Here is a 22821-nt window from a genome sequence, read left to right on the forward strand (position 1 = left end):
GGAGAAACCTTCGGCTTATGACCACGCCATTTTTCTTACTAGATGGAGGTCGATCGACCTCCATGGATCCTGCTCTTGATCGAATTGGCAGATCTCTGTTATCAGAGTGAGAATCCAATGACTGAGGACATGAACGAACGATTGTCCTGCATTTAGGGGCCAAAGAAGGACCCAAGCAGACACCAGAGGCTGGTGCCCAAGGAGGTTGACCCAGCCAGTCATTGGAAGGAATAGTGGGGACAGAGATTGGAATAGATGTAGATCAGTCAACTCTAATATCCATGGAGGGCAGAAGACCCCTCACATGGCGTGAAAAAGACTCAGATGGAGGCACGGAAAGGTCCATCTGCACTCCCACTGCAGCAGTGGAGCATATTGCAGTGGCATATGTCTGAGATGGAGTAGGGAACAATAGCTTCCAAGCCTCAGGATAAGAGATGTTATTAATAGTCAAATGCTGTACCTCTTTTTTCTCTATCCACTTAGGGCAAGACCTAAAGTAAGAGGGGTGGGAACCACTACAATTAACACAGTGAGGGTCCAATTTGCACTTGTAGGCCTCGTGGTCCTTGCTACCACAACGAGCATACGTCACAGAACCATGACAAGATGTCTTTGAGTGACCGAATCGCTGGCACTGAAAACATCGGAGAGGATTGGGAATATAGGGCCATACCTTAAAATTCAAATAACCACCTTAACAGTGACAGGTGGACGTGGAGATGAAAAAATAACAATCGGAACTAAGGTCGGCACCATAATACCATCTTGATGAGTGGAGATCCTTCGGACTGCTGAAACTCCTTGGCTGGAGAAACCAGCAAAGATCTCTGACTCAGGGATAGACTTTAAGTCCCTCTCAACAATAACTCCTCGTGAGGAATTCAAGGAAGCATGGGGAGTAACCTCAATGGGTATATCCCCAATGGTCTTTGAATTCAAGAGGAGTTCACTGTGCTTAGCTGTGGATGTTTCAACCAAGATGTCTCCAGAATGGAGCTTCTTAACTGACTTTGGAGAGTCATCAAGCCCCTCTAAGCCCTTCTGAATAAAAAAGGGAGACATTTGCCCTAAAGATTTATCAGATAGTGAATGCAAGATCAGAAAGCGAGGTACAGGTCCACCTTGTGGTGGAGACTGCTGTTCATAGTCTTCTAGGCATGGTTGTTTACCAATAAGCTGAGTTTTTACTATTTTTTATTTGGATTGGGGGATCCATAATTAAGAAGAAAGATTCAGTGCCCATTGACCCCACCTGCCATGCAGTCCTACGAGGGGATGCACTACAATGTCAAATAAGGACACTGCAGCAATGCCAGGGTTTCATGAGCACTATACCCAAATACGATGTCCACAACACCCATTGAGAATGCCCAACATTAATACTCAGTTGACCCTAGCCCAAGTGGACCAGCCAATTGATCCTGGGGCCACCCCAAGGCTACCCATCTACAGGAATTCAAGACCAAAGTAGTGTGTTGCAGTGGCCCAGACACCACTCAATCACCAGGATCCTCTCCTCTCCTTCACGGGTTGCCATGCATGGCAAACACATGGGTGGATGTTTAGATCCTAGAGGAAGTAACTGAAAATACAGAACCTTCCCCTCACCACGTACAGGAATCCACGTCAAGGGGTTATACTACTGACCTTGCTAACTGAACTTTCTTGTTCTTGGCCTCATTTCACAATACAGGTGTCCCATTTATGCCTTTTCTCCATGTAGATGTTCACTTAAACTCGAAAAACTGTTATAACTTATTCTTAAAATATTTTCAACTAACAAAAATCCTAAAGCAATTGTAAACTTTTCTTTAAAATATTCAATTGCTTCATTCCTCCCTCCTTAGAAAAATTTTGTTACTCATAACAAAATTTACTATCCAACCTATTGTCTCCATCTCTCTTTTTATCAGTCAATGCTTTTTACATGCAATATATCAAGTACACACAAAATTATAGATATCAGAACATGATCATAATACACTTTTAGTATTATAAACATTTAAAAATATCTTTGAACGTATTGAATATAGATATGAAAATGTGATTACATTTTTATTATCATATCATCATAATATATTTAAAAGTCCTTGTAGAAGTTTCTGAAAGTATTCCAGTAGCTGTTAACAATCCACTCATAGAGTGCACACACCTTCCAGTATGTGCAATGTTCTTGTGGATACCGGTGATAAGCACAGTATTGTCTTTCAACACTAGCACAATCTAAATGTCTATATGCTGGACACCTGAAATATTCTAAGTCCACACACAGGATACCCAACTGTCTGTGCAGTATCTGTGCCTTTTCTTTTCCTTTAGTGTAGATCTTATCATAATACTCATAGAGTCCTTGTCTAATTTCTAGTAGATCTGCCAACGAATAATCACCCTCCATCCAGTGGATGCTGTGCAGATGTGTCATACACCAATTTATGTGTCGTTGATCTACATCACTTTGGTGATCCTCCGAATATGGTGGTTGAAACAATACACGTCAGTCCACCCTGAATGACAATCCTTGATGGCCAACTCCTTAGTTCAATAATGTCTGTTTACTCGAAATGCTTCTACTTCTAATATAGCGGCTTTATGTCCTTGTTTCCTATGGTCACAAGACATAATTACTAATTTTTCTTGTGAAGACCAGTCATTTATATCACTCGTTTTGTTCTCATCTTGAGCACACACACACATGCACTCGCTTGCATATCACATAACTCACACACTTATTAGCACACCTTGTTATAGTCACAATCACACTGTTGACACTGTCATCAGTTGACGAGTCATCTCTGTCCATTAACGTAATGTATTTATTGATCTGCTGTCACTGTATATTTTTATTTCTTGACTTGCTGTCACTGTTCATTAACTTCATTTATTTCTTGACTTGCTGTCACTGTCTATTAACTTTCGTCATTTCTCGAACTTTTCTATACCTATTAATTTTTACTATCAATTTTGACTATTATTGTACTTTAGCAAACAACTAACCTTACCAATTGGTTATGTTGAGTGAATTTGGCAATCATCTATATAATCAAGCTATGTCCTGATTAGATGCGGCCTACTCATTTAATTCTACTATTTCAGTAACTTCTGAATACTCAGACAATCCATTATTAGTTTTATTGACTAGTTTTCTTAGGAGCTAATATATTTTGCATAGGTAACATAACATCTCTACCATGCAATAGAAAGAATGGTCTTTCCTGAGTACACTCATTTTCAGCACTTCTATATGCTAGCAATAACAAGGGAATCTGCTCATCCCAAATTTTCTGATCTTTCTCACAGTACTGAGAGATCATATCTAATGAGGTTCTATTAAATCTTTCTACTAAATCATTAGCAGCTGGATGATAAGCTGTGGTTTCGATTTTATTCACACCTAACAACTCACAAACTTCCTTCATTAACTTAGAAATAAAGTTACTACCTCTGTCTGTTAATATATATTGGGGTGTACCATGTCTTGCTATTATGTCGTTTACAATAGCTTTAGCTACTGTTTCTGCTTTCTGATCAGGTAAACATATAGCCACAGGAAACCTGGTTAAGTAGTTCGCGACTATTAACACATACTTGTTTCCTGCATAGGACATAGACAATGAGCCTAATATGTCCATAGCTATTAGCTGAAAAGGTGTTGTTAAGTTCGACATCCTTTGCAAGGAAGGGTTCCTTAAATGTGGACTTGTTTTTCGTTTTTGACATTCTATACATGATTCATATCTTTCCTCATGTTTGACCAAAAGAACCTCCTGCTTATTCTACTATAAGTTTTAGCAAAAGCTAGGTGTGCTGCAAAAGGTGTGTCATCATATGTTTTCAAGTTAAATGGTACAACTATCTGTAAAGACCTGTTATCTTTAACATTTTTACATAAGATATTGGAGTATAATATGTGTTGTGTATTGTCTCCTTGGATCTTTCTTTGGCTCACTAATCACATGATCTAAATATCAAATTACTTCTAATTCGTCTTTATGTTCAGTTTGTACTTTTTTATCTGATTAATTGCCTGCTTTTCTACAGTTTCGGTGTTTTCTACTCCAATTCTACTTAGAGCATCAACATTAGAATGTTGTCTACCTGGTTTATGTATTATTTCAAAATCATAGTCTTGTAGTAATAATGACCATCTAGCTAATCTAGAGGAGGGGTCTCTTAATGTCATTAACCATCTTAATGGTGCATGATCTGTGATAATGGTAAACTTTCTACCATATAGATAAAAACGGAAAGTTTTAATTCCATGTACTACAGCTAGGCATTCTTGTTCAGTGACTGAGTAATTTACTTCAGCTTTTCTTAACTGCCTACTCTGATAAGCTATAGGGTGTTCAACCAATAACTGACATATTATACCCTCTATTTCTACCAAAACTACTGGTGATATTTCCTTAACACTATGAACACTCGATCATTTGTCTCAAACTGCCAGAACTACCTCTGCTTTTGCTCTGTAATCTTGGCGGAAATTACGTTTTTTGAACCTGTAGCAAAGGTAAGACTACTGTTATTCTTTGGGAGCTTTCCTCTGTGAGCTCCAGCCTTTGGGGCTTTTATGTTTTTGGCCTTCCGTGGGCGTTGGCAATCCTGTGCCATATGGATTGTAATACCACAATTATAACATGCTATATGCTCATTTCTTTTCTGCTTCTGAAAGCAGTTTCTTGCTTTATGTTGCCACAGTTAAAACACTGGAAGCCATTTATAGCAGAATGTTTAGGTTTATAGATCTGCTTTTCTCGTAACTCCTCTCAAGTAGCTACTTTAATTAGATCAAGTAAAGTAGCTTGAGGAGCATTCGCTTTGTTTACATATCCTCTAGCTACATTACTGTATAACCCTTGCTCATACTCAGATTTTAGGGTATCCTATAGCATTAGCTCATTTCGATGTGCATAAGCCCTGCACAATCTATTACCTAACTCCTGCAACTTATGTCCAAAAACTCGGACAGATTCACCTTATTGCTGATGTAAGTTGAGTAAATGCAGAAAAAGGAGTAGCTGGTTTAATCTTTGCATTTAATAATTCGTTTTGTAAGTTGATTCTGTCACCAATGTTCTTTTCAACCTCAATGATGCTGTTTTCTATCTCGTTGATGTCTTTCTTTCTTTTTCTTTTTGCTTTGTTCATATCTTTTTTGTATTTCTCTTTTGAATTTGTCAATTTTGTTATTATAGCCTCTCCATACTTCTTAAAACTTATTGTAATTTCTCTAGACATCTCCAATTGTTTCATTTATCTTTTCCTCAATCAGATTTATTTTTATTTTCGATTCTTCTTTGAATAGTACATCTCTTTTTTTTCTAATTTTCTGTCTCTCTCTTCTTGATTTTTGATTTTCACTATCTCTTTTTTCTAACGTTCTGTCTCGTTTTATCTGGTCTTCTTTTAATTTTCAAACTCCTTCCTCTAATAACTTCTTGATCCTCTTTAAATATCTTTTCTCGTTATTCTAGGTTTTCTTTTAATTTTCTGTCTCTTTCATCTTCATCCGTTCTTAACAATTTCATTTTCCTCCCACGGTGGCTCAGCAGTAAGTCAGAAGGCTTTTCACCATAAAAGTTGTATTTCAGTACTTGAAGTGGACAGATTTCGATAGCCTAATATGTAGCTTTGCGCGTAAAACAACAAGATAAAACAAACAAAAATAATAATCATATCAAGTATCCCTTTACTGTCACTCTTTGACTTCAAGGTCGCCATCTTCAATGGATGAAGTTTAGTTGATGTTCTGTTTTATTCTTCACTAAAATAATTTATGCCTCACTTCTGACACTAAATATTATAACACGGTATTATCATTGATTGCAAAATATTTCAACTTCCAGTTCTCCAAAGGAATATAAATTACTTTATTTCTACCTTTAACGTTCCTGGAAACTTGAAAACTTGTACATTTTCATAAACTGTTCTAGGTCTATGTTACAAATGAGGTTAACTAATATAAAACAAATCAACGTACTTACACAAAGTAACCACAATGGCTAACACAGTGGCTGGTTTACTTTATATCTTGAAATAACTTTATTTATTATCTTCTTGACAATATTTAAATTTACTCTCTAACTAACCTCTCGATGCATCCTGGAACATTGTCTTTGATAATTTGTGTTCCAATATACTATAAAAACCTGATGTCACATCCTTTAAATTTTTTACGCATTCTACATCTCCTGACTAACAAATTGTAACATTACAAATACAGCTTACAACAATATAAACTATCTGCTATTTCACAAGAGAGTTGCGTTGTGTTCCTCTTTACCTTGTGTATGTGGGACTGCTCTATGACCATCACATGGATCACGGATAAGTCCAGTTCTTTGTGATCCAAGTTTCTGATAAACCAGCTGCTGAGAAAAGTAAACTGTAAATACAGCTTTGGTATTTTCAAATAGATTTGTTTCTGACTTGAAAAAGCCAATACTTGCTCTGAATTAAGTCTTATTTTCATTTTCTGTGTCTTACAATATTTGTTGATCGTGCTTCTACTGGTTGGTTTCAAGTAAAGTAAGTTTTCACTTTCACTCATTTCTTTACTTATCACTTCATTTAAGTATTGTTCATCTTCCTTAATTCAACTCATGCCACAATGCAATACCTTTTCACTTAATAAGTAGCCTCTTTTTAGTTGTTTCCTGTTTTCAGTCAATAAAGTGTTAATTTTTGCTTCAACTTTATCCCAAATCATGTCTCTTTATTTGTAACTGTGACAAATGGTCATATTTTTGATGTACAGAAAACATATATTTTTGAATTATAATTTTATCAAGGGTTTTCAACTTTCTCAATTTAATGTTGAATTTTTCAGAAATTCTCGTTTACTTTGAATCTATGCAGTTTACGCACAACACAAGGCCTAGAAAACCTTTAAGTTGAATTTGTTCTATGGGCCTTGTTCTTTGTTGTTCTCTAGAGACAATACGTAGTAATATGTTATCCAAGAAATGTATCTGTGTTCTTTCAAAAACTACTATAGCAGAGAGGAGAAAGCCAAACAGATCTGTGGGTGAGGTCAGAGGACTCCTGATTGACTTTGAGAAACTGTTGAATGCTAATTGCTCTTCAGCACATTGGTAATTGTTCAGGATCGTTCTGTTCTTTCCATCCATTGAGATGACTGAATCATAGTCTGGTCTATCTAATGCCACTGATAATGTCAGTTGCTCTTGGGAAGGTTAACCATGTTAGAGGACCTGGTGAAAAGACTCCATAAGAAGTAATTGACTTGTGTTATAATGTGATCTCCCTGAAGCAGTATGTACATGTTGACATCCATCCCTCTGAAGTCATATGCTTAAGAATAGCTAGAAATGATCTACAGTGAGTGGTAAGTTTTCATCTATTCACCACTTAGCAGTGCAGTTGCTGTCACTCCCATGTGTGATTGGTCCTGAATCAGTCAGGAATCTTCTTGTTTAAAAAGAAGTATTGAACCTTCTGTTTGAATTGCCTCGAGCATTGACGCTATACAAGCAGAAGTTTTAAATTCAGTAGAATGTGTGAATTCTAGCCATTAGACAATACTAAGAGGAGACATATCCTGAATATGTAGTACAATAGGCAGCATCAGCAACGCCAAACTCCCCCCTTACCATTCACTACGACTGGGAGTGAGATAACTCTCAACAGCTTAGATATTCATATAATTTTGAGCCTGGCCCGTCATGAAGTCAGCAATAAAAGGGAGTTTCAGCTTTTATCTTCCAACTTATAAGGTGGAATTTGATTATGAAATATTTGTACAATATTTTGTGTTATCTGCTCAATTTTAATTCACAAAACAGAGCGTGATGATCAATAGAGAACTTATGACATTAGCAGTTGTAAAACTGATGACAATCACTGGTATATCTGGATTACTATTGACAGCATTAGATACAGTGTGTTTACAAATTGTGATGAACATAACTTAAACACGTATGTAGATGTTATTTCATGAAGAACTTTCGGTTTTGATTTAATATGAGAAACACCTTTAAGTGTTATTTGAAGTAACTAACAAGTTTACACTATGGCTTTCACAGTAAAGAGCAGGTTGGTTGTAGGTTAAGCCTGCACAAAGGATGCTCATTATACATATGTGTTGAAGATGGAAACTAGATAGAGAAAGAATATTTCACTATAGCGTTTATATGCTCAATGATCACACCATGAACTAGTTATGAGTTCCCTAGAAAATAGTGCAGAGCAATAGCGTTTATTTACTCTTTATTTTTTTATTTTAATGGTAGTGTCCCTGTATTTCCATTGATGGCAACATACTCTAGTGGACAGTCAAGCACTGAATGTACATGGCCTTGCAACTGTTCTTCTACTGTGTTTAAATTTCCCACTAAACAAAATCCTGAGTGTATATTATATGCATAGGTGCACATACATATTCATATATGAAAACATTAATAAAATTATATTTATTAAATTGCACAAGCCAAGTGAAGCATATATCCGAGAAAATACAATCAGAGAAAGAAAATACCACTGAGAGATACTCATAATTTTGAGATGTTGAAAGAAAATTTAGTTAGCGGTGAAACTGTATTTTCTGTTAAAGATAGCTGGAGACAATTTGCTTATAGTGTAAAGAAGAGAAAAACGGGCAAAACTGTAACATTTTACTTTATAAAAAACACAGAATTTATATACAGATATTCTTTCCTATATATTCTTGAGTGAAAAAAGACACAAAGCAAAGCTCATTTTAATGTCCTGTCTTTCCCTTTTTGCCATACACGTATATATTCAAAAGTACTATTCACTGCCACGATTTGAAGGACCAGAAAAAGACACGAGAGTTTGAGAAGTTTCCAAAAACGCAGACAACAATATAGATGATACTGTATTCTATATACAGTCCATTCAATAATATTTCTGTTACACTTATTTGGTTGTAGACTGCTAACCACAGTGCTACATTTGCCTTTTCTTTTGCTTTTATTTTTCGTATTCTTGTGCCACTAAATGTAGAACCATGTTTGACGCTGTTCTCATGATAACTGAGGACCAGATGCTAAATGTGTATGGAAGACAGGGCTCAACCACTCCATGTCACTGGAAATGTTAGTGGTAAGGTTGAATTCAGAACAGTATAGAAGTTTACCAAAATTGCTGAAGAAAATGTGTGTTACTTTATATATTATGCATTAAATCTTTACATTTAGCTATGCATTGACAGTGTAAAAACACTTAACGTATAGTTGTATAGGTTTCACAAGTCATCACCCTATACTGAAGCCTGAATTCTTGACATGTCATAGGATAAGTTTATTAAGCTAACATCATTGTTTTCTTCTTCTTTGTCTTAGTTTAGGATAATCATTTTTGCTGTGGCCATTTCAGCTCAATCTAATTGAGAGTGCTAATCTTTGAGTTTGCACTTCCTTACATCCAATACCATCTATATCTCAGACCTAAATGTTAAACCTACTATAGAACTGGAGGACTTGCTCAACTTGATGCAACCACACCCCAGCTTGTGCATCTAAAGAGATAAATAGGCCGCTACATGTCTGAATATTTTGCACAACAATACCAATTGACTATAAAGAAGAAGAAAAGATGCTGAGAGCATTTCAGCTTCTAACACCTTCCTTCACTCTCCTTGAATTATGCAAATTGCAAGCACACTGGCTGCAGTGATCCACATGTCACATCTTCTCATCGACTAAAGCAGAATGTAGCTAGTGGCTTGAGAAAATTAAAGATACCTTTGGAATACTAAAAACCTAAATACATGTAGCTTGTCCATTACAAACATGCCAGGACAGATGCTGGATTACGAACTCTAATTGAACCAAAAAGCCAGTTTACTGGGCTGTCGAATTAAAAAACTACAGGTAAGCATCCCCATAGTCAAGAAGACCTTCTACTTGTCAAAGAAAGTCAAATCAGTGCATAACATTCTAAGAGCTAAAGGGAAGCCAGAAATACTTTAAAATCCAGCTGTAGCTGTGTCTGTAGCTTCTACATCGGTTTTGGCTGGTTCATTATCATTAATTGGCTGGATGGAGATCCAAGAGCTTCCAGTAGAGACATGATCATCTTCCCAGAGGAATTCAATGCTAGAGTAGTGTTGCATGATCGTACCACTACCAAAAGCAGATCACATATTGAATAGCTGCCTGGAACTTAATCCTTTGGGGAAAAGACTGCTGTCAGGATAGAAAATAAAATGAACCAAGGGAGAACTATATCAGACCAGGGAGATGTTGAAAAAGAGACAATATAAGCTGACCTGAGCCATTAACATCATTTGGTGGATATCATAAGAGGGATGAAGGTCAACTTTGGCCCACGGCAACATACCACCCTGCCTCAAGTAAGCCCACTTGAGCTCCTGTAAGTAAATATGTATATATTCTATATTCATGAAATTTTTCCGAAGCTCCTCCATTTCAGCTAATCCATTTAAACAAATGCAAAATGATCATTTTCATAAAATATAGTGTTTTCTCCATATTTTTCTTTTGTTTGTATAAACCTAGGTTTTGTAAATATGTATATACGGATTGTCTACTTTTATTTTTTATTTATACTTTGCATTCAAGATCGTATATGGTTTCTTTGATTTTATTTAATCTTTATTATGTAAAGATTTTTCCACTGTTCCATTTACTTGTCATTTTGCATGCAACTATTGCTACTGTACTGTTTAGTCTAATTAAGATTTTGTTTTCTGTGTTACATTCTATTATCTGTATTTTGTGGTTGCTTTTTAATTACGTGATTGTATGTACTGTTGCGTCATCGAGATCACGTGACTATTCTCACGCCCTCTAGTTTCTAGAACTATCTTGTTCCTTCACGAATGCCCTAGCATTTACTAGATAGGGTAGTCTGGTATATATAAGAGGGTGACAACGTGACGCGGTATTGTGTGTGTAGGTAGTGAGTGATTGAACTGCAGTCACAGGGTATTGTTGAAGTTAATGTTCGTTCGTTATAGTGTTTGTTTTAGCGCGAATATTGAAATTAAGTGTATCGTAAAGTTCTATTCGGAAAGAATAAACCAGTTTTATTAAGTAAGGACTTGTGTCGTTAAAGTTTCGTCGGAACGAAGTTACGGAAAGTTAATTAACAAACGGAGACGTAACAGTACTTTATTCAGTTTATGCCAACACAGTTTTATTTCATTTGGTAATTTCTTAGGTATCTCACATGATCAGCAGGCAAGTGTTTCACTACTTTTATATATTTCATTCTCTTACATGAGGGTGTGATCTAGCTGTTAGAATAGTCAAATATGAAATCCGAGGGTTAAGGTTTCATTGCCCATTGTCACAAAAACACTCTCTGTAGTTTGAGTCGTGATTCTGTTATTAGAGCGACAGTCAACTCCTACTATTTTGTCAGGCAAGAGTAGTAAATAATTGGTGGTGGGTGCTGTTGACTAATTGCCTTCCCTCTTATGTGTACTCTAGTACACGAATTTTCTGCACAGCAAGAATAAGGTCTGCCGAGTGGAGGTTCGACGATATCAAGTATAGTATGGGCTCTTTTACTTTGTAAACTCTGACTGAGTTTATTTTAAAGAAAGAGCCAAAAGAAAGTGTAAAATAACATTTTTAATAAATAAAAACCGACAATCAAACACAATACTCTGAAACAAAACAAGAGCAAGAGTATCTGTAATGAGTTGGCTCGATTGCCCAAAAAGAAACTTTAGTGAGCTCTATCTTAATAATGGGTAGAATTGCTAGAATTTCATATTAACTACTTAATAGACTTTCTACAATATCTTCCATCACTGAGGTACCAGTTTTCTCTTTAGTAAATAAGTGCACCTGAGAATACTGCAGGGTATTAAGTGAGCTCTATCTTAATAATGGGTAGAATTGCTAGAATTTCATATTAATTACTTAATAGACTTTCTACAATATCTTCCATCACTGAGGTACCAGTTTTCTCTTTAGTAAATAAGTGCACCTGAGAATACTGCAGGGTATTAAGTGAATACGATAGTAGAAAGTTTTAATTTGCGTCGAATAAAATATTTTATTGTTATCTATTCATTTAATGATTTGTTGCTCATTGTATGAACCTTAAGAAGTATACAACAAGAGGATAACTGGCGTTTTATCTTTGCTACCTTTTGATCAACTAAACTGGTATGGTATGCAGGCATACCATACATTTCTTACGCCCTTAGTTAATACTTTTTCAAGCGTTCTTTTTATACTAAGTATTTTGATCTTAATATTTAAAATTGGTTAAAGGAGTCACTAAGCTCCTCTCATATTTGTAATTCACGGAACTTGTTTGGGTAACAATCGTATCATGTATGATATATAATCTCTGGTAATAACAATTGCTGTATAGAAAGCGAATGCCACATTTTGTGCTGACAAGTTGAATGATGTCCAAAAGATCTAACATCCCTTACTTTGAAGATAGAGTGGCATTGTTGTTGTTAGTATATAATGTCATGTTTTCTAAGCTTGGACACCTGAACCAAAACTTCGGCTATAAATTTTAGCTTATAACTTTTGATATAATTTAAGATTAAGCTTTAATTTTTAACTTTCACTCTTAACCTCACTATTAAAAACTCTCACATAACTTTAACGTAACATCATGTAAATATGCCGCACTCGTCTTTAACTTTGATTATTGTATGATTTGAATAAAGATAGTTTTACTCTGTGCAAACTTATGTCCAGTCTCTTTCTTTGTGTCAGACGCAGTTGAAATCAAGGAAAGTCTGATTTATGCTCTGTAACAAATTTTTTTGCGAGCATCCAATTATCTTACGGCTCCTACCTCAATACTCATAAGTAAATCAATGAACATGAGAATACCAAAAAGTAGGTAGGAAGTGTTAAATTGTTTGTTGAATTTTGTGCAAAGCTACTCAAGGTATATTTGCACTGACCATCACTAAATTTGAAGTGATAAACTATAGTAAAGAAATATAACATTGCTTTGTACTTCACTTTTAATGAGAAGGATTTATCTAATCTTTGTTTTCGCACATAAGCTTAATACTTTATTCTATATTTATATAACTGTCACATTATAATATCCCCACTGCTGCTTATAGGACGAGCATGATCAATGACGGGATTCGAACCCATCAAATTGCGAGTCGAGCACCTTAACCATCAGATTATGCCCGGTCATGGAAGGAAAAGCTATTGGAAAAATTCTAACTACGTACAGAACACTGGCACAAAAACTTAGAACGATAATCTAGGTATAGCCAGTATGTTAATATCAATGCCATCATGAAAGCAATCTATTTCAGCTATGGACTTGCCCAGGAATTCCACCTATAATTTCGGTGCTTCTGGTAATTCTACAACCAATAGTCACAAGGATTGAGATCAGGCAATTTTGGAGGCTTTCCTGAGAAAAAAGTTCTGCTCAGGACTGTCAATGTTGAAGGTCTCCCAGAAAAATTATTTCACGGGAGAATAATGAATGGTGAAGTACCATCATGCATAAAGGTAATGACAAAAGGTGTTTATAGGATGCAAATAGTTTCTGATACACAAAGTCTTTTTATATTTATGGCAAAGCTAATAAATGCTATCTGCCACCATCTTTAATTTTGAATTACTGATCAAAAGGAAGGCAGGCAGTCTGCAGTGCCCCTATCACTCAACATCCGTGCTAAAAAATGTATTGCCACTCTTAAAATACACCCACATCATAAAGTGCATGGAATTTTTGTGATATTGTTCAGATTTGAATCTAGCTCTGAAATCCAGACGTCTAATGTTCATAAGGTCGGTCGGATGGACTGACCCTATGTTGGAGAAGAAACATTGATTATAATTCCGAATCTGCTTCATGTATCTATACGAAAAATGGCAAGCCTTTAGTCAAATGTACAAGTATGCTGTAAACAAAAAATCAGATGAATTACAAACTTGTTTGTACTCAAGATGTCTGTAAGTTACCAACATCAGTCCGGCACAACCAAATTGAATGCAATGTGATGTTCAAATGAAGATTAAAAACACTTTTGTTTATTGTACAGTTTTCAAAAATTATAGAAAATCTGCAATGCAAATTTAAGCTTTTCTTGGTATTCCTATATATTGTACCTGGTATTTACTGTTCTCTATCGCAAACTGTCACTAAATTAACAATGTGGGGTAAAATGAATAGTTGATAAGTAACATTAAATAGCAATACCATGTTGGATAGTATCTTTGCTCCACCACCCAACCACTATACATAGTATTAATAACATATTTAAGTCTATAATGCAAATGAAGAATAAAGTATATAATGACGTATACCTATAGCAATAAAAAGTAATTTTTAACATGGTGAAAAATCAGAGATTGTTAAATATTCAATCACCCACACATTTTTGGACTTTTATTATTTTCAGTGTTTCACTGAATGCATGGGATATAGAAAATAACCATTTCTTTTCTGAGGTTTCCTCTTCAAAATGAAACATTAAACAACCATGTTAACAATTACGCTATCAACCATGTCACTATCAGGATAAGAAAAAAGTTTTAAATACAGTACAATAAATCAATAATTAATGAGTAGTATCTAGCCAGGATTTTGTAATTCAATATCTCAATGTCAAACATTCAAAGAAGAAACAGTAATGTTTTCAGTATAAAAGTGACACAAAACAATAGTAATAATAACGAATAGTACGTAAAAAAGAACCAGAAAAAGAAACACCTAATTCATAAGATTATACAAAGGAACAATAATAACATAACATTTTGGGACAACATGGGACCTATTGGTCCATCTCGGCTGTTCCATCCTTTAAACTAAACTAAAACTATTAATATATGTTTTTTAAATCTTAAAGCCAGCCATTATTATTCATAAACTTATCAATCTTTTTCTTAAACTCTCTTACATTTACTGCCTCCACAACATCTGAAGCAACCCATTCCAAAGGCCAGCCACCCTGTTAGAAAGTTAAAATTGTCTTAGCTGAAGATGACCCCTATCTTGCAAAATTTATATTTGTTTCCCCTAGTCCTGTTAATCTCACTATTAAATGTGAATAAAGATAATACATTAAACTATCAATTCCCTTTAAAATCTTAAACACCTCAGTAAGATCCCCCCTAACTCTTCTTGTTTTCAAGATTTCAGCCTCTCCTTGTATGACAACCCCTCCATCCCAGGCACCATTCTAGTAACCTTTCTCTTAACCCTTTCAAACAATTGAATGTCTTTCCTAAGGTAAGAAGCCCAAGACTGAACACAATATTCCAAATATGGCCTAATCAGTGACCTATACAATGAAATTATAACCTCTTTAGACTTATATTAAAAAATATCACAAGTAATGACCAAATAAATATCTGCAATTGTATATTTCTTGTAATAATTCACAAATTTATCTTACGTATGTCTAGTCTAACTTCTTTCAGCAGGTTCACTTAACATTAGATCGCAAGCTTTTTATTTATTTGCCAGACCATGAGATTACATATCATGTGGCTAACAACTTAGCATTTGTTTTACATAATCAAATATGAGCCATTAATCAATACCTCACCTCTATAGCTTTCCTAGTATAAAAAGTGACTCATTAAATATTTATTCTACATTATTAGGTAGATAAGCTACATTTTTTAAAGCAAATAAAAATATAAAGCTGAACTAAACAATGGAGAGAAGAAATACATAAATGATAAACAAAAATGTAACTAAAAATATAATTAAAATCGCTACATCACCAAAAGTATTTCTTTTTGTCTTCTAATGCATCTAAATACTTTTGCTGAAAGGTACAGGAAAGATGAAGAAAAATATTCAGTTCAATGAAAATATAATTTGATCGCCCTCTATGAAACGTGAAATTGCTCGTTTGAGAGTATCGAAAGATTTCCCGCGTTTAAAATGGTATTGCTTACGTCTTGAACTGTTTATTTTAACTTCACATTTAAGGCTTTTTATCACGGCGAATATAAGTAAATTGAACTTAGTTATTACGAGTTTTGTTTGTTCTTTAAAGAAGGGTAATTCTGTTTGTAATTTTCATAGCACCTTGCACTTTCAATTTCATTGTCGGTGAGTGTTGTTGGTCTTTTATTTGTAATTTTATTAGTTTGTTAATACTGATAGTAATAGTACTACTAATACCATTAATATTACTAGTATTAATAATGTTATAATTTATATAGTAGTCTAGCAGGCCCGTATGCATAATATTTGAAAGTGTATTTCTAATTTGTGAGATCAAAATCCAACACGTTATGCGGAGCGGCTTCGGCCTTCCAATTACAAAGTGTCAACATCCATGCGACTATTTAAAGTTCAAGCCAAAAAATGCTAATGCTTCATCAGAAAAAAAATCGACTATGTGGAACGCGTTGAATACCATAAGCAGCTGCGCTATAATTATATAAGTTAATAAGCATAATTTTTTACATCACAAAAATAATTTGCCGAATCCTCCCTGCGTACGTGCATGTTCAGTATACTTTTATGTTTTATTAAAGTCTGCGTATAGTTTGCCGTGAAACGATCGGCATTAGATGTAAGAAACTAACATTTTAACGGACATAATCATGATAATGTGGTTGAAATCATTTAACACTTACTATTTGGTTTAAAACTTAAACTAAAGAAGATTTTACTAATTACTACTACCAGTTCCACACTACTACTACTACTACTTCACTTCAGGGCTTTCTGGTACTAATGGATATACAAAAATTGAAAAGATTATAACGTGAAAGAAAAAGGAATGCCCATTGAAAGCAATGGAGAAAAGAGAATAACAGTTCGTTTCTTTAAAACTCCAAGTACTTTTTAAAAAGTTAAAACCCCCTATTCAGTTAATAAAACTTATTAAAAGTAACCTTGCTGTAACCATATAAAAGTGGAATGGCAGGTTTGGAATACCGAAAATACATTAAAACTATAGACAAAGGAGGAAGGAGCTCTTTTTGAACCTTAGAATGCCATACCCAGTTAATGTAACTTTACTGTACCATTTAAAACAAGGGATGTGTTGGTCCATCTTTACCATGCTATTTACTAATCAAAACTTTTAAAATGCACAAAGCCAGATCTTATTATTCAATTTCAAATATTCATCAGGCTTTCCTTTAAACTCTCCCACATCTACTGCATCCACCACATTTGAAGTGAATCTATTCCAAAGGCAAACTATCATGTTAGAAAAAAACTTAAAAAGTACTTAGCTGAAGATGACTACTATTATGCCAAAATTTATTTGTATGTTTTAGTCCTACCATTCTCACCATTAAGTATGAAAAAAATATAGTGCATCAGCACTATCATTCCCTTAACAATCTTAAACTCTTCTAAATTTTGTTTCAAGAGAAAACAGTTTCAGAGATCTTAACCTGTCCTTTTGCATGACAATTTCTTCCATCCCAGGTATCATCCAATTGTCCTCCTCTGACCTTTTTGCAATGATTCAATGTAAGTGGATCGGACAAGCAAAAAATTGTTAAATTTGTAATGAAAGCACCAAACTTTGCTCAAAGCTTCTTCCAAGCACCCTTTATTGATTAAGAACAGGTACCACACTAAACTTTGGGTGTAACTGCCATCATCATGGATTTCAAGATGGTTACTGCCAAAATCTGTAATATTCAATATTTGTGGCTCTAATTAAGATAAAAATGTAAATTTAATGTCTAATTATGTTTTTATACCTACATAATCTGACTTTATAATATTTATCTGTGTATGACTAACATAATTATCAAAATAGCTTCTGTCAGTCATTTCATTGTGCATTTTAGTACCAAAATTGCATGCTTACTAGGATAAATTAAACGATAGCTTCAGATAACACTTATGTATAGACCAATTTGTTATTGCACACCTTTTTTATATATCAAAGCACTAAAGAAGCAATGGCTAGTGATACTTTAACCATATTCTATTTTAAAATAGCTGTCTGTGAAAGCCAGTAGGCCTACTTTGGAACACACACACACACACACACGTATTTGGCTGTTTAGTTCAACTAAGGTTAATATCTGTACTTTATAAAAGTAAAGTCTGAGTGTAATATATAATGTTATCTTAAATTTTTTTAAAGAGGAAAAACATTTTGTTGTAATCATTTTAAATACAACCATATTTTAATCAATAATCTGTTATCTCAGCCTGCTTAAGTCATTACACAGATTGTTATAAAACAGGCCCATATTTAGAATTGTTTGAAAGGGTGAGGTTCTAATTTATGAGATCAAAAGCTAATACATATTGTGTGAAGCACAATCAGCATGATAATGGTACAGAGGTCTGGGGGCATGACCCCCCCCCCCCCCAGAAAACGTGTGCAAAAAAGAGATACTATGAGATTAAATCTGGAAGCAATTGCATGGATTTTCACATAAAATCCACAAACATCCAATAAAAAGTCAACAAACCATTATTTTGTTGTAACACTACATGGGGAGCTAGACTTAAATTGTTATAGTAAAGTACTGTACTGTCTACGTGCATAGTAGTTATTAATTGTTAAATTATGTTACTAATTTAAACAACTCTGTACAACAATAGTATATTAGCTATTTCAATCATTGGCTATCACATATGTACATGTATGCACTACTGAAATAATGTGCTAGCATGCTCCATTCTTCTGGGGTGCTTTTCCATAAATAATTTACATATATTTTTAATGTTGATAGCAGTGTCATAATGATTATGTATTAAAGCTAAAACACTTGGTCTTTCTTCAGTTTTTGTATACCTCAGGTAATTATTGAACTGGTGGGGAGTAGATGCTGAGCATTCACATGAACATGAATGTAGTGGTAGTGTGGCAGAAAGTTGCAGTGACATAAAGATATTTGATACACTGAAGCCCATTTTTACAAAAAAAAAGAGACAATTATTTAAAGCTCTAGATGCAACTGTGACAACCAGCAGTGTAACAAACATTTGTATATACATTTGACTTATTACGTAAAACAGACAGTTCTTGTGCAAAAAATGTTAAATAAAATTAATAAAATGAGACAACGTTTTTTACTTGCATAATAATTTGTTTGTAAAGTTTAAAAAAATAAGTTAAAAGAAACTTTAAAAACTCTACATGTTTCGGTGGAAATACTTCCACCATCTTCAGGAGAATAAATTACGAAGTACACGTGAAGTTTCTTATAAACCTAATGTATGTGTACAATTAGCATGTTCATTGGCGCCACTTACAACAATGATTTCCAAAAGCTTATTCCGTGGCTCCTGGGCCAAAATCTCTAATTATATTCATTTTGTTTTAACAACTTTTAAGGATTCTCTTATATTTAGTTCATTATTTTACATTATCCCACTCAATAACGTGTAGAATTCGTCACATGTTCTGTAAAAACTGATTCACCTGTTTTTAATTTATCCACCATATTTTGATGATCTTTTACTCTAAATTTTAAGTTTCTACTTTCTGTCCATTTTTTAAACTTTACAAATAAATTTTTGTGCAATTAAAAACATTGATGTCTTGTTTTAATAATTTTAATGTATTATTCTAAAACAAGTGGACTGCGATGCTGTTTATTTATCATTGAAATTTATCACTAACAAGTTAGACATCTGTAAAGAATCCAGTATACAAAACCTGACCATAGCAATACGGCTTCAGGATTCCAATTACAAAGTGTCAACAGAAGCCACTGCAAGCTACTATTTCAAGCCAAAAAATGCTAATACTTCTTTAGAAGAATGTAGACTATGTAGAAAACATTAAATACCATAAACAGCTGTGCTATATATATAAGCATAATATGTTTACAATCCAAAACATACCTCCGCTGACACTTTTAGCTATTACTTGACTGCTATGTTTTTTTTGTTTTTTTGCACATCTAAGCATTCGTCTGATTTTTTTCTCACTTGCTCCAGTCTTTTATACCCCACTAAATTGCCCTTGGCAATATTTGTATCATGGTACTCTCTACCTATGTCAATGCAGTCTCTATCCTGGTACTGTATATAAGCACCCCATTTAGATAATTTTATCACTTTTTGTCGAAAAAGCATCACTAATGGGTTTCCCCGGTCTTATGATTGTTTTGAGATAACTTTTAACATTATCGTGTTATCTAGTTGATTTTCATAATAATAATAATAATTAACAATTTTTTTTCCTTCTCTCAACTGGTAAAATGATTATGGTATGAATTCCTGGACTACTTTTCTTTTTTGGTGTGGAGGCAAATTGAGTCTCTTCTCTCCCACCTCTGATATCTAGCATTGCACAACAATCGAGGTTCTAAGACGGGGTTTGTAGTTCCTATATAGATATATGTTCCCTGATGCGACAGAGTAAGTATACAGACTTACAACTGAACTTCAACATTTTGTTTCCTTTCACTTCACTTTGTTAGAAGACTTTCATGATCACCAACTTCATTGATGACGAGCTGGATCCCTTGTAAGCATGCAGCGCAGATAGCCCTCGTGTAGCTTTGCGCAAAATTCAAAACAAACAAACCCTTGTAAGCATGCATGTTGGTTCAATTTTTGGGTTCTAGTTGTTGTTGAAGTCTCAAATTTCATTGGCTCCTGAAGGGGGGTCATAGTTCTGCCCCTATTTGTGAGTTCCGATCCCCAATATCAGCCCCTCAGTATATTGGTATTCAAAATAGATTCTGTCTGTATCCAAGGTTTCCACTGCTTAGTCAAATCGCCAGCAGCATCAGTGATTATTATATACCTTCAGGGGATCTGGGGGCTCAGTTCCAAAAATTTCTGGATGTGTGGTAACCTTATCCATGGGTCCAGGAGCATTGCAGGTCCTTGGGTCACAGTTGATTGTTTAGTTCATATCTTCCCCACTTTTATCCAAACAACCTGTAGAGTTTTCATCTCCCACAGTTCACCAGGATTTGGAACTTAGTTCTAGGGTTATCTGAGTTTGAATGGTCTAGGTGTAGTGAGATAGTCTGGCTCGTTCTTCAGAGTTTTATTCCTGTCAGTAGTTGGATCTATGTAGACAAGAAATTGGTGCCCAGTCATCAATCTTCCTGGTCTATATCAATGCCTAGATTCTGCAAGATTCACAAGTTACTCATTCATTGATCTGTGTTGATTTTTTTACTGGGATTTTAGATGTCCAACTTGGTTGTAGTCGGCTCCTATCTGCACTTTACCTTAGCGGTAGAGTCCCATCACTTGGCATTTCTGGCAGTTTCTGATTTTTCTTTCAGACTCGCATAGACTTCACTTGGGTTGTGCTGTATCATACAAGTTTTTTTTTCTTGTCCCTTTCATTCCATCATACTGTGTACACACCATCTGATCAATTTTTAGACCATCATGTCCTGATATAACCCAGGCGGGCTTTCCTTTAGAGATTGGGACATCTATTCTTGCTCCAATTCAATATGTCATCAGTCTGGGTATTTTTTGTTTTTCATCTCATCTCTCAGCCAGGCTCAGCTGTCTCCCATCTTGCTCAACATTATATAATAGGATGCCACACTCTTACTCATCTCTCCTTCTATCATTGCACGGATGGTTCTTTCTCTTCTGGGAATGTTGGCATCACTGGAATCTTTCATGCCTTTGGAACAGGAACACAAATGATCCTTTTATTGCTCTTCAAGTGATCAAGGATCATACACATCTATTTACTGATTTACCCAGTTTCCCTTGTTGGGATCTTTCTTCAATCTTGAGGGGGCTGTTAAGTCAGAACACTACTACAATTTAGGTTCCTTTACTGTCACTTCGTCCAGAGTTCCATCCTCTTCACGAATGCTTTGCTTCAAGGATGGGGTGTATATACCAACAATCATGAATTCCAGAGTCTATGTATATATGATAAGCTTTCCCTACATAATGTTTTCATCCTTCTTGCTCTTACGTTCTCATCATGATTCTGGTGGTTCAGAATACATCACTCTATGGCTACAGGTTGAGATCCAGTCAATAGTATATATATGTATGTATGTAATGTTGCGGTCCAATTGCCCTGGCCACCAACAATGGATATGAAGACCAAGACCCCTTAATTCCAACCCTGAGTAGTGGAACCTCAGCTATCTGTTTGGGGCTGGCCAATAGTAATGATCACTAATGTACAATTCCACCCTTAATACAGGAACTAAGTTCAGGGTGAAGAGCATACCTGTTCTAGATGTAGTGTGGTTCCCCCCACTTGGGTACCAATCTTATCTTGGTACACCCATGATCTATGCAGATGCTTTGTATATAGATAATGCCCTCCCCAGCCCCTCCACCTTCTCAATGTGGGATTCTAGGTATAAGTGTCAAGCGGAGGTATGAGTGTTTTGGAAGTTAACATTCTCCTAAATTGAAAATGTATTTCCAATAATACTTACCTCTGCTGACACTCTCTTGCTCTTCCTTCTTACCAAGAGCTGGTGTTAGAAACTGGGATGGTATCAGTCTCAAAAAAGTGTTAAAATTATCTGAATGAGGTGCTTATATACAGTACCAGCATAGAGGGTGCATTGACGTAGGTGGAGAGTATCAAGAGACAAATATCACCAAGGGTAATTTAGTGAGGTGTAAAAGATAGGAGCAAGCGAGAAAAAAACAGACCATTGCTTAGATGGGCAAATAAGAAACCCTGATGGTCAAGTAAAGCTATAAGTGTCAGCAGAGGTAAGTATTATCAGAAATACATTTTCAATTGAGGAAAAATGTAAACTTAAGAAAATAGAGGGTTAGGCCATACACCCCCCCCCCTCCATACATACAAATTTCTAAACTTTTAGTTAAAATGCATGTCTCCAGGATATCTTTACAGTAAAATACATTATATATATATATGACATCTTTTAAAATACGTTAATTGTAGAAGATACAATAAATCGTTAATATTTTGACATAATGTGAGTCAAGAAA

General features: G+C 35.0%; 1 protein-coding gene across 2 annotated transcripts in view; it reads left to right on the plus strand.

Annotated features, from left to right (window-relative positions):
* The first annotated feature begins 15816 nt into the window (after positions 1 to 15816).
* LOC106463257 (replication protein A 32 kDa subunit-like) overlaps positions 15817 to 22821 on the plus strand; it is a 41117-nt gene continuing 34112 nt past the window's right edge. For both annotated transcript variants that reach the window (XM_013923269.2, XM_013923267.2), the window contains exon 1: positions 15817 to 16026. The gene's annotated coding sequence lies outside the window, so the exon portion shown is untranslated. The remainder of the gene's footprint in view (positions 16027 to 22821) is intronic.

Source organism: Limulus polyphemus, unplaced genomic scaffold (genome assembly GCF_000517525.1).
Source record: "Limulus polyphemus unplaced genomic scaffold, Limulus_polyphemus-2.1.2 Scaffold1361, whole genome shotgun sequence".
Lineage (NCBI taxonomy): Eukaryota > Metazoa > Arthropoda > Merostomata > Xiphosura > Limulidae > Limulus > Limulus polyphemus.